The sequence below is a fragment of the Schistocerca gregaria genome, chromosome 1 (assembly GCF_023897955.1).
Source record: "Schistocerca gregaria isolate iqSchGreg1 chromosome 1, iqSchGreg1.2, whole genome shotgun sequence".
In the NCBI taxonomy this organism is placed as follows: Eukaryota; Metazoa; Arthropoda; class Insecta; order Orthoptera; family Acrididae; genus Schistocerca; species Schistocerca gregaria.
In genome coordinates this window covers 827,015,029-827,028,252 of record NC_064920.1, presented here as the reverse complement: position 1 = coordinate 827,028,252, position 13,224 = coordinate 827,015,029, and positions in this window count along the sequence as shown.

Here is a 13,224-nt window from a genome sequence, read left to right as displayed (position 1 = left end):
CCGCCGCCGTCAGTGTCAGCCAGTTTGCCATGCCATACGGAGCTCCATCGCAGTCTGTAACACTGGTAGCATGCCGCGACAGCGTGGACATGAACCGTATGTGCAGTTGGCGGACTTTGAGCGAGGGCGTATAGTGGGCATGCAGGAGGCCGGATTGACGTACCGCCGAATTGCTCAACACGTGGGGTGTGAGGTCTCCACACTACATCGATGTTGTCGCCAGTGGTCGGCGGAAGGTGCACGTGCCTGTCGACCTGGGACCGGACTGCAGCAACACAGGATGCACGCCAAGACCGTAGGATCCTACGTAGTGCCGTAGGGGACCGCACCGCCACTTCCCAGCAAATTAGGGACACTGTTGCTCCTGGGGTATCAGCGAGGACCATTCGCAACCGTCTCCATGAAGCTGGGCTACGGTCCCGCACACCGTTAGGCCGTCTTCCGCTCACGCCCCAACATCGTGCAGCCCGCCTCCAGTGGTCTCGTGACAGGTGTGAATGGAGGGACGAATGGAGATGTGTCATCTCCAGCAATGAAAGTCGCTTCTGCCTTGGTGCCAATGATGGTCGTATGCATGTTTGGTGCCGTGCAGGTGAGCGCCACAATCAGGACTGCATACAACTGAGGCACACAGGGCCAACACCCGGCATCATGGTGTGGGGTGTGATCTCCTACACTGGCCGTACACCTCTGGTGATCGTCGAGGGGACACTGAATAGTGCACGGTACATCCAGACCGTCATCGAACCCATCGTTCTACCATTCCTAGACCAGCAAGGGAAGTTGCTGTTCCAACAGGACAATGCACATCCGCATGTATCCCGTGCCACCCAACGTGCTCTAGAAGGTGTAAGTCAACTACCCTGGCCAGCAAGATCTCCGGATCTGTCCCCCATTGAGCATGTTTGGGACTGGATGAAGCGTCGTCTCACGCGGTCTGCACGTCCAGCACGAACGTTGGTCCAACTGAGGCGCCAGGTGGAAATGGCATGGCAAGCCGTTCCACAGGACTACATCCAGCATCTCTACGATCGTCTCCATGGGAGAATAGCAGCCTGTATTGCTGCGAAAGGTGGATATACACTGTACTAGTGCCGACATTGTCCATGCTCTGTTGCCTGTGTCTATGTGCTTGTGGTTCTGTCAGTGTGATCATGTGATGTATCTGACCCCAGGAATGTGTCAATAAAGTTTCCCCTTCCTGGGACAATGAATTCACGGTGTTCTTGTTTCAATTTCCAGGAGTGTACATTGTATGGATGCAGTCAATTAAATATAGTTTCTTATATTTAATTTGTTTCAAAAACTTGTATAATAAATATAAATATTTTATATCAGTATATATAAATAATAATAAATATAATATGGTAATAAATATGATAATAAATATATATAAATAATAATAAATCAGTATATATAAACAATATTCAGATATTCTTCAACATTATAAAAACTATGTGTTAGCAAAAATTGTATAAGATCTACCTCGAATTTCTGAAATTCTTTAATTTTCTTTATTTTAGAAGGCGATGCACTAAAAAGTATTTTGGGCTGGTAGTTTTTTTGGTAGAGTGCTCCTTTTTGGGTGTCTCTGTGAAAATCATCCCTGTTCCTCATTTCATGGTTAAGAAACTGATTATTTAATGTTGAAAATTCCTGGTGTGTTTTCATAAACCATACGCATTCATAGATGTAGAACCTAGGAAGAAGCATTATTTTAAATTCTTTCGATATTTCCCTACATGACACTCTGCACGGAACCTCTTTCATTATTCTAATAGCTCTTTTTTGAAGTTTGAAAGCTTGTTTCGCCATACCTGTATTTCCCCAGAAGATGACACCATATCTAAGCAGATTGTTCATGTAAGCATAATTGGCACACAGCAATGATTCAGTGTTGCAACATTCCCGAAGCATTCTTAGCACATAGCAGCATTTACTTAATTTTTTACTCAAAACTTCTAGATGCCTGTCCCATGTCAAGTGCTCATCCACCCATATACCTAGGAATTTTGTATAAGGAACTTGTGCAATAACATAGTTCCCTAACTCAGATTTTACTCTTCTTCTAGCTTTACTGTTAATACTACTGAAATTCATCAATACCATTTTATCCTTATTTATGATCAAAGCATTATCACTAAACCATTTTCCTATCTCATTAATTGTCCTAGAGACACTCTGTCACAGATTATCCTTAGTGTATCCTTTTATAATATTACTATTGAATTGAGGAGAGAGGGGAAGGGTTATAAATAATGAATCATAGGTAGCAAATATATGTAATAATCATTTCTTAATGGTAGTAGAAAGTATAGGGACAAAGAGTTCAAGAGAAAAATCACAACAGTACATTGAGGAAGCAACTCATAAAATTGAATCATATGAATGTATCACCAACTTCTCCTTCTGAAATAAAGAAAATTATATGATGGTGATTCCAATACAGTACTAAAGATGTGTTTTAGTATAATAAGCCCTGTCTTATCTGAAATATGTAATAAATCACTGACTCAAGGCATTTTTCCAGAAAAATTGAAATCTGCCATTGTTAAACCCCTCTATAAGAAGCACCATGGGTGAGATGCCAATAGCTACCAACTTGATTCACTATTTACATCATTTTCCAGTATTTTAGTGAGAGTGATGTATTTTAGAATAGCATCTCACCTCAGCAGCAATAATATCTGTGGTAAATCACTGTTTAGACTTAACAGGAGTTTGCCACTTTACATGTTCACTCACCAAACTTCATAAGCATTAAATAACAAAATAGTGCTGGTATATATTTTTGTTGGCTTATCTAAGGCATTTGATTATGTGAATCATATTACTTTTCTAAATACTGAGGTTTTATGGCTGTGGTAGACTTGAATTTATCTTTAGGATGAGAAGACACTACAGAGCTTAATTGAGTAACCAAGTAATAAATGAAACCAATCCAAGTAACACAAATACAGCTGTATTTATAAACTTCTGTACAACAATGGAAATAAGCCTCTCATGACTCCACATGTTACAAGACAAATGAATCATATAGAAGGTGCCACGTAAGCAATACGCAGAACAACTGACATGAGTGGAACAAACTAAAAGATCACAGTGGGAATGAGTCAGCACTGCTTCACATGTATACAGGAGCGAGTTGCTAGTAAATGGCTTGTCAGAGACCATGCCATGGGCACAGTTCCTGCAGGTGACCTGCACAAGCTGCCCCATGCTGATGCAGTTGCTGGTTGATTTAAGTACACACATGCAGCAGCACTACTCTTGGCGGACTCACACTCATATGCCTTAGAAGCAGGATACAGCATGCTTCTCCCTCATGTGAAGAGGAGACACTGCTGGCCCAACAAGAGACACATCCAACCCAGAGCGGCGGAAGCCAGTGCCAATGATGGTAGTGGGACAATGTACCAGGTGGGCACTTGAGCATAGGTCGGGGGCTGGTGGGACTGAGCAGTGTCAGATGACAGCACTGGGGAGGCGGGTGCCATCACCATCTCTGCATCATCATCATAAGCAGGCAGCTATCAGTGCAGAATACATGGGATTGGATTCATTGGTGGTGATAGCTGAGGCAATGATGGAAGGGGATGGAACAGATGGTCCGACCAGAACAGCAGGCTACGGCAGTGGACCCAAGGCTGGAGATGGACCAGTGCCCAGTGCTGTGAAGCTGGAACCCCAGCAACACTGCACATATGAGGCAACCAATGGGATGAGGCACCTCCACAGCCGGTGACAAGGGGCTCGAGGCAAAGGGTGGTGGGGCGGGCCTTGATGACAGCACCACACCTGTGAGCTTCCAGCAGTGAGCAGAACCTGCAACTGATCAAATTGGCACACTGCCAGCCTGTCGGCCATACAGCCATCACAAAGATGGCATCCCTTGTGCCAGACAACAGTGGCTGTATTCACTTGGGCTGGCAACTAAACTCTTCTGCCTGTGCCCCACCACCCCCCACCCTCCCACCCCCAGCGAATCCGGTGCACAGTAGCTGGACAAACCCAATGACAGCAGATGGGGTGCAGACTGCAGAATGGGGAGGAGTGTGTGAGGCTGCCAGTCAAGAATGAACTCAGCCAGGCTCCACTCCCCCATAGACATGAAGTGATAGGTGCTCAGAAAATGGAGAAGGGTGGCATAAGGCAAAGAATCCACAACAGACTTTCTCATTTGGGACTTGAACCTGTGCACTAGTAGTTCCACCTCACCATTTGATTGAAGGTGGAACATCACAGCCATAACATGATGAATGCCATCATGAACACCAAACAATTGAAAGATGTCGGAAACGAACTAGTGTTTATAATCAGAAACTAAGGTACAAAGCAACCCCTGAATAGAAAAAACGCTCAAAAGCATAGGAAATGTGATATCAGCCAACACTGGCGAACACGAAGAATGTAAAAAAACCAGGTAAATCCAGCCACAACCAAGAGCCCATAGGAATTCAAGAAGGGACCCATAAAGTCTATGTGAATGAGTTCTCATGACTGGGAGCTACCTGTTGTCAGGCACACTGCTTGCTAGCCTCAACAAAATTCACAATTTCACCATCAATCACTACCCAAAAAACATGTCTCCTAGCTAAAACAGTGTAGTGCACAAAACTTCCCAATGTCCCTGGTGGAGTAGGCACAGAACCTCATGCCACAACATGGTAGGAGTGACTATTTTGGAAGAGAGATCTTCCTTGGACAACAGTAAAGCAATGTCAGAAACAGAGTGATGATACCGTAAGGAAAAATACAATGATAGCTGAAACATCATGACCACTTCCCACCATGATGTTGGATGCTGTCTGGTGGTGTATGTAAGTGGAGCAGACATGGAGAGGGCCGCCCCAGTGAAGATAAGGATTCCAAATGGAGAAATCCATTGATGTAAATCACTCTGACAAAGGGCAGATTATTATTATGCAGAGCCTGTGAACGAGTATCTCAAAAATGGCAGAGCTGATCAAATGTTCAAGTCATGAGCATCTATAGAAAGAGGTAGGCAGAAGTGAAACTACCACTAGGCACTAAATGGTTGGACACTCATGACTCTTCACAGAATGTCGGTTTTGGAGGGTTGTCTGTTCAGCTGAATAGGATAGATGGTAATCTGTGGCATCGCTGCCAAAAACACACAATGTTGGTGCATGCACAAGTGTTCTAGAGTACACCATTCATTGTACATTGTTGAACAAGTAGCTCTGCAGCAGACCACCCCTATATGTTCACATGTTGACCCAACAAAATTGTGAGATACATTTGCAGTGGACACGGGAACATCAGGATTCAACCATCAATCAATGGAAACAAGTTGGCTTTTTGGGTGAATCACATTTTTCCTACACTATGTCAGTTGTCATTTCCACAAATGCCATCATCGAGGTGAATAGCAGCTCAAAACATGAAGTGGACTGCAGACGCAGGCTGGTGAGAGCAGTACTATGCTGTGGGTGACATTCTCCTGTGCTTGCATAGAACCTGTGTTACTACTCAAAGACACACTATCAGCTGTAAACCACGTGTGTCCCTTCAATCCAGTGGCAATGTTGTCTTTCAGAAATATAATTTTCCATGTCTGTGAACCAGAACCACACTGCAGTGGTTTTAGGAGCATTATTGTGAACTTATGTTGATATCTCAGAGACCAAATTCACGTGATGTAAATCCTATGTAATCCATCAGGGTCGCTATCAGGCACCATGAGCACATACACAAATCAGCAGCCCGTTATTTACACAAACTACATGAGCAGTGCATAGATATCTAACACCACATACCTCCACAATCCTATCAACAAACTGTTCAATCCATGATAAGCAAGATCACTGATGCATTTCATTCCAAACATGGAGAAATTAGCTATTAAGCTTGCCTTGACTCATCAGTGTAGTTGCAGAGGGGGTTCGAAGCCAAACCTGGCAGTGTATCTGGCCAGCCCTGCTGAACAAACTGTATCACCTGTCAGAGAACCAAACTGGTAGCAAAGGCAGCTGCTATGCTAAAGCTTGTAATTGAGAAATTCTCAACTGTGGCCTGTGCTTCATCCATCATCCATCAAGAAATTCTTCATGGTTAAAATTTGGATCAGGACCCACAGTATGCGGGACAAAGCATCTGCCTTGGTGTGTTTAGATATAGGATGAAAACGGATTTTGTAATTGTAGCAAGACAAGAGCAGTATCCAGCATTGCAGGTGGTGTGCTGCCTTGTAGGCAAGGAAGTGTGAGGGTTCAACAAGGAAACCAAGGGTTTATGGTCAATAATAAGGTGAAGCTTGGAGCTATACAAAATAACACCATGCCTTTACATGACCTATTCTATTATATATTGATATATCTGGCTTGAAAGAGTTTTTTACCTTTATCTTTAAATTATTTATTTTCTTTATTCGTTTAAAAATTTTATTCATGCCATTTATTTAGAGAATTTTTTTGAGAAGTAGCAAGTTAATAGAAGAGTCAAACTTCTAGTTTTATGTTTTCAAAACATACTCTTTTCCTAAGCCAATTAACTTATTTGTTATTTATTCCTTAATTTATTTAGCCTGATGTATTCACTGTGTGAACATTAATTAAGAAGTGTATAAAATTAGTGATTGTTCAGATTTGTACTGTTGTAATGTAAGGTTCTTCAAATGGTTATTTTCCAAGTCATGTTAATAAACATACAATAACTACTGTAATGTAAAACAAGATTTGATTAACAGGATAAAATTGAATATCCTAAAATGGTGAATGGTAAAATTATTAAGATCTGGATTGCTAAAAGTAATGCAGTAACACCTCCTAACTTATTTGGCATTAATTTTAAAACTGCGTAGGCATACATGAAGTACCACTCTGGTTGAATGTGAACTGGTGTTACAAGAAAATTTGCTGGTGCAAAGTTTTGTAGATCTCCTAGATGATAATGATTAATTAAGTGTAATATAATTAGTAATTACGTTATTGATACAAATGTGACTGAGTTCTTGAATGTAAAATGTGGGAGGAGTGGGATTTTTCAACATCTTCATTTAATCCTAAAGTGCTGTTATATCCTGTTTGGTGAAGAAAAAATAAATAGAGTGCAGCTACAGCTGCACTAATAAATGGTAACACAAAATGGAAAGTATAAAATGGATTGAAAGGAACATTATCTACAGTAAAAACTCTTGACAATTATTGAACTAAATCTATTCCTAGATATGGAATTGCTGATGATAAATTTTTAATTATTGTTGCCTCAAGATAAAATATATCTTATGACTGCAGCTGCAGTAAGTAAAAATATAATTACTGTTCCGGTTATTCATGTGTGTATATAAATATATGATCTATAATAAATTCCCTATCCTACATGAAAATAAATATAAATGATAAATATAGAAGCTCCATTCGCACATGTTTGAATAATTCAACCATTACATACATCTTGAAAAATATGAATTATGCATCTAAATGCTGTATCATTAGTTGGGGTGTAATTTATAGCTAAAAATAACCTAGTTACAATTTGTATTATTAATACAATGCTAATACGTATTCAAAATTTCATAAAAATAAAATATTTGTTCGTGCTGGCAAGTCAACTACAGAATTATTAGTAATTTTAATTGAAGGGTCTCTTAATTGTATGGCTTTATTCATTAGAATAATTATCTTATATTACAGACAGGTCCTTGGTTGACATTAGTAATTTTAACATCTGCTGATAATGGTAGAAATAAATAATAATAATGAGTATTACTGAATAAACATAAACATGATGTAATTGCTCTTGGTGATTTTAATATTAACTTTTAGAATGATTGTAGTAAACAACAGCAACTGTGCAATCTGTTTCTGTGTCATAATATGATGGCAATTGTAAATGAAATTACCAGATGCAAAAATATGTCTGAAACTATAGTAGATCAAGTATTTATAAACAAGGACAAGTGTGAATATAACACTGAAGTAACTGACACTGGTTTCTCAGATCACAAAGGTATCAAATTGAGTTTAAATGTCACATCTTACAAGGACCCTGTTATCAATAACAATTACAAAGAAAGGAGATTTATAAATGATGACAGCATAAGAATTTTAATTACATTCTGGAAAATAACAACTGGAGTAGTGAATCAAGTGGTGATGTCAACACAAAGTTTGACTCATTTCTTGAAAGCTACAAACACTGCTTTGATGTTGCATTTCCTATAAAAAAGAGTCAAAACTAAACATAAAACCAAAACATGGGTTACACAGGGCATTAGACACTCATCAGACACTCTCAGAAAGTTAAATAAACCAGCCAGGAAGAATGTAGCACTGTAAGCGCATGTGAAATGTTATAGAAGTCTGTACAAGAAAGTAATAATTGCAGCTAAGAAGCTTGGTAATGATTCATATATTGAGAAAGGTAACAACAAAATGAAGTCAACTTGGGAGGTAATAAATAAAAACATAGGTAGACACAAAAGAAAAGATAACAGCTTTGTCATTAAAAGTGGGGGTAAAACTGTTAAGGATCTACTTCAAATTGCCAACATATTTAACAAGCATTTCACAAATATAGCCATAAATTTAATTAAAACTAAATGCTATTCCAATAGCAAGGTAAAACTCCCCATGAATGACATGACAATGTTCCTTTATCCAGTAACTGAATCAGAGGTACTAAGTGCTATTAATAAGTTAAAAAATAAAATGTCATGTGGTTGTGATGTGATTCCTGACAAAGTCATAAGCAAAGTGCAAGAAACATAGCCTCACATTTCACTGAAATTATAAATGAATCTTTTAAGACAGGGGTGTTTCCATCAAAACTTAAAATGTCAACTATAAGGTCACTTTACATAAATATGATGTTAGTGACTATAGGTTTTTATCAATGATGTCAGGTTTCTCAAAAACAATAGGAAGGATAAGGTATCATAGGCTATACAAATTTCTTATTAAGAATAGAATATTGGTTAATATGCAAAATCGTTTCCATAAAAATAAATCAACTGAAACAGCTATCTTCAATTTTTTGCAACTTGTTCTAAATTCCATAAATAGAAAGGAATTAACTGTGAATTGTTTTTAGACTTATCAAAGGCCTTTGATGTCATCGACCATAAATTACTGCTTAGGAGGTTATATGCCTATAGGATACGTGGAGTTTCACACAAATGGTTTGAATCATATCTGTCAGACAGGTATCAGAAGGGGGAGATAAGCCATGCAGATAGGATATATTCATCAACATTCGAGAGAGCTTTGTAAGGAGTACCCCAGGGATCTGTATTAGGGCCATTACTGTTTTTAATATTTATCAGTGACCTACCAAGTCAACTATCTGAAGCAGAGGCAGTACTGTTTGCTGACGATTCAAGTAAGTTTGTTAAAGCAAATAGTGAAGCTGACTTACAGGAAAAAGTCACATTAGCAACAGACAAAGCAGCAGATGGTTTGATGAAAAGAGACTCATTATGAATGCCAAAAAAACAATGTAGATCAACTTCAGACACATTAGAAATAAAATAAAAACTAATCTTACAGTAGAACTGGGTAAGTGTTAGATTGAACAAGCATCATATACTAAATTCTTGGGAGTATGGTTTGACAAACACTTAAGATGGGAAAAGCATGTAATACCATTGAACAAAAAATTAAATCAAACATGTTATATACTTAAAATGCTTAAAAGCTCATGAAATATTAAAACAGTGTTATGTGTTTATTTCTCTTTCATGCACAGTTTATTAAGATATGGTGTACAGTTTTGGGGGAACAAAAGTCTAACAAAACATTCATTTAGACTACAAAAGAAGACAGTCAGAATAATAAAAGATATAGGATATAGAGACTCTTGTAGGCATGCTTTCAAAAAATTAAAAATCATGACACTACCATCCATATAGATATATGAAAACACCCGTTTCTTAAAAGAACATGAGGAATTTCTATATTAAACAGAGAATTTCACAACTACAAAACGAGGAATACTATAGTACAAAAGTTTACTATACCAACCCAAAAACCTCTACAGTGGTCTCCAAAAAGAACTCAAAATAATACCAAAACTGCACATATTTAAAAGAGAATTAAAAAACATGTTATTGAGCAATAGTTTTTACAGTATTGAAGAGTTTATGAATCATTGACAATAAAAACGCAGTTAATATTTCCCTGATATAATAAATATGTGTAATTGCTCACATTTAAATACTTGCTGTTTCTATGAAAGTGTGTTAATGTAAGAATGGAAATAATCTTTGATGTGAGACTCGCTAGTTTTTTTTTTATGTTGTTATCCTACTTGTACATTTTTATGTTAATGTTCTATTAAAATTGCAATGTCTAAGTGACAAGTAAATTCAATTATAAATTTTGATGTACCTGTATCTAGACTTGTAATGTTTATTGACAAGTCCTATGTCATTTTGATGATGTACTACAAGGACGCTAATAAATTGAATTGAATTGAATATTACTGTGATAGTGAATGTTGAACTGTTCTGCAATTTTTCTGAAGATATCATTATTTCTTGATAATTAGTTGAATTATTAATGTTTATTACATATGTTTGACATTGTGTCAGTCATTGGTGATCTGAATGTTATATTATTCTCGAAGATTAAAGTTGGCCAAGATCACTAGTATTTTTTTAATTACCACTACCAGTTTCAACATATATATGCTGACATCATAGTATCTTGTAACGTCATTAGATATACATGCTATTTACAAAAATGAAAGTCATATAATGATGTAGTGTCAAACTGCAATAAAGAGCAGCAGGTAACATCAGTATATCATAAATAAAATACCACGCAATTAAAACATACAATATTTTGTGCTGATCTCCCAGCATATACAGTACTAATCACTTGACGTCACAATGGTGAGTTCAGGATAACATGTGTGTTTTAATTGTGTGATATTTTATTTGTGACTTGCTGGTGTTTCTTGTTACTTTTTGTTACAAATTGATGCAATACTTTCAGTGTTGTAAAAACCGTTTATATCTAATTACATTACAAGATTTCATGATGACAACTTATATCTGTTGAAACTAGTAACAGTAATAAAAAGAACAAGTGATCTTTGATTCTTTAAGAATAATTAGTATTTACAGTTTTGTTATTTTTAAAGAAGTCTATAAATATTATTATTCATAAAACAATAAGTGTAAATATAAGGGTAACTAATATTGTTAAAGTAAAGATTATAGTAAATGATTACAGTTGAAATATTTCATTGGATGGAGTTTTGACATATAGGTAAATAACACTAAATTTCTGGACAATACGAAGAAGCAGAATTTGATTGTCATTAGCATTCCATATAGAAATAATCTCATTCCCACTTCATGGGTAAATACAAAAATTTATGAACCCAGCTCACAATTTCAGGAAATATACAAAATATATCCAAATACAAACTTTCTTTGTATAGATTTTCTTAAGAGAGACTGCTTCACGAAACATGGGATGCATCTGAACGAAAAGAGCAAAAAACTTTTGTGAGGGAAAATCAGCGAAATGTTGAAGAGACTCAACAAACATAATGACATCATATCATTACCATCAGCTCCAACAGCCCATTTTTCCAAGCATAAGCAGTCAGCAAATAATCCTGCCATTAAAGACACAAAAGAAGCAAAGCCAGAAGTCCTATATGAAGAAGGGCAAACAATGATGAGCACCCTAAAGCAAACACTGGCAGAAGTATTTCCACCAAAAATATTAAAAGCATGAGAAGCAATCACAGCAACAACGACAAAAGCAGCAGCAGCTAAAAATCAACAACAGAGCCACATCTGATACTAGCAGCCGTGGAATCAACGGTAGCAGAACCAACTCCTGCAGCAGTATCTTCACCAAAAGTAGTAAAAACATCAAGAACATTTACAGTAACAGCAACAAATGCAGTAAGAGCTTCATCAGCTGTAGAGCCAGCCCTAATACCAGCAGTAAAATCGGCAGCAAGAGCAACAGAACTATCATTAGCAACAGCAAACCATCCACAACAGCAGCAGAATCAATGGAAACATTAGCAGACACAGCACTGTCAAATAAGAAACTTGAGACAGGAGACGGAAGACAATGCCTCCATCCCATCTAGATGATTTTTTGGAGGAAACCAGAAAGAGGAGGAAGTCCACAAGAGAAACAGAGATATGAACTTATTTAATTTGTAAAAGCAGAGAAATCTACAACAAGGTGTTTACAACTTTCAAATAATCCACCAGGCTAGTGCAATAAATATGAACAATTAGATGTGTTTGTAAATGAAACTATGCCTGACATACTTGCTATTAGTGAACACTGGTTATCTGATGCCAAATCAGAACTTTTTAAACCTCTAAACATGTACTAGCTAATAAGTTTTGCAGATCTTCCATCAGAGGTGGGGATGTGTCAATGTATGTAGAAAGCACATTTGATTTTAATTCTGTAAATGTAAGTAAATATTCATTAGAAGGGACAACTGAAATATATGCAGAAACATATAAAGATACCAAGTGATGAAATTTATGTTATATGTTTATACAGACTGCCAGGTGTAAACTTTAAAGTATTCTTAACAAAGTTTTGTGACTTGATAGAGGATGTTTTTATATCACATCTGAATAAGTTAGTAATTATAGGAGATTTCAACATAAATGCATTAGTAGATAAATTACACACTAGACTATTCAAGAATACTCTGTTCAAATGTAATGAAAGAGACCGGAAAAGACTGCAATCAGAGAGACTGAAACATGTCAATAGATAACATTATTACTGGTACTTATTTTTATGATCTTACATCTTCTGTTATTATAAGTGCTTTGTCAGTCCACCATGCAGTAGAACTAGGTGTGAACATAAAAAAGGTTCCTACACACAGTTGCTGTTGGTATACTGTGATGAATACAGACCAAAATGTAACTCATTTGAATAACATGCTAAGTGATGTTGATTGGAACAGTATCCTAACAACACATTACAGTTGTGGCAAATTCTCAAGTGACCTATACTACATTCTCAACCAAGTCTGCCCATTAATAAAAAAAACACAATTCAGTCACATGCTGTAACCTGAAACTGGATATCAAGTTCAGTCACTGAGGCTAGAGAAAAACTATGATGGTATGAGTATGCTATGTTAAATGACCTGGGCAATAAAAAATTAAAATAACAGTTCAAAAAGTATCAGAAATACTGTATAGACCTCCTAATTTCTGAAAAAATGAAAGATTTCCAAAACATTATGGTCACTAATAAA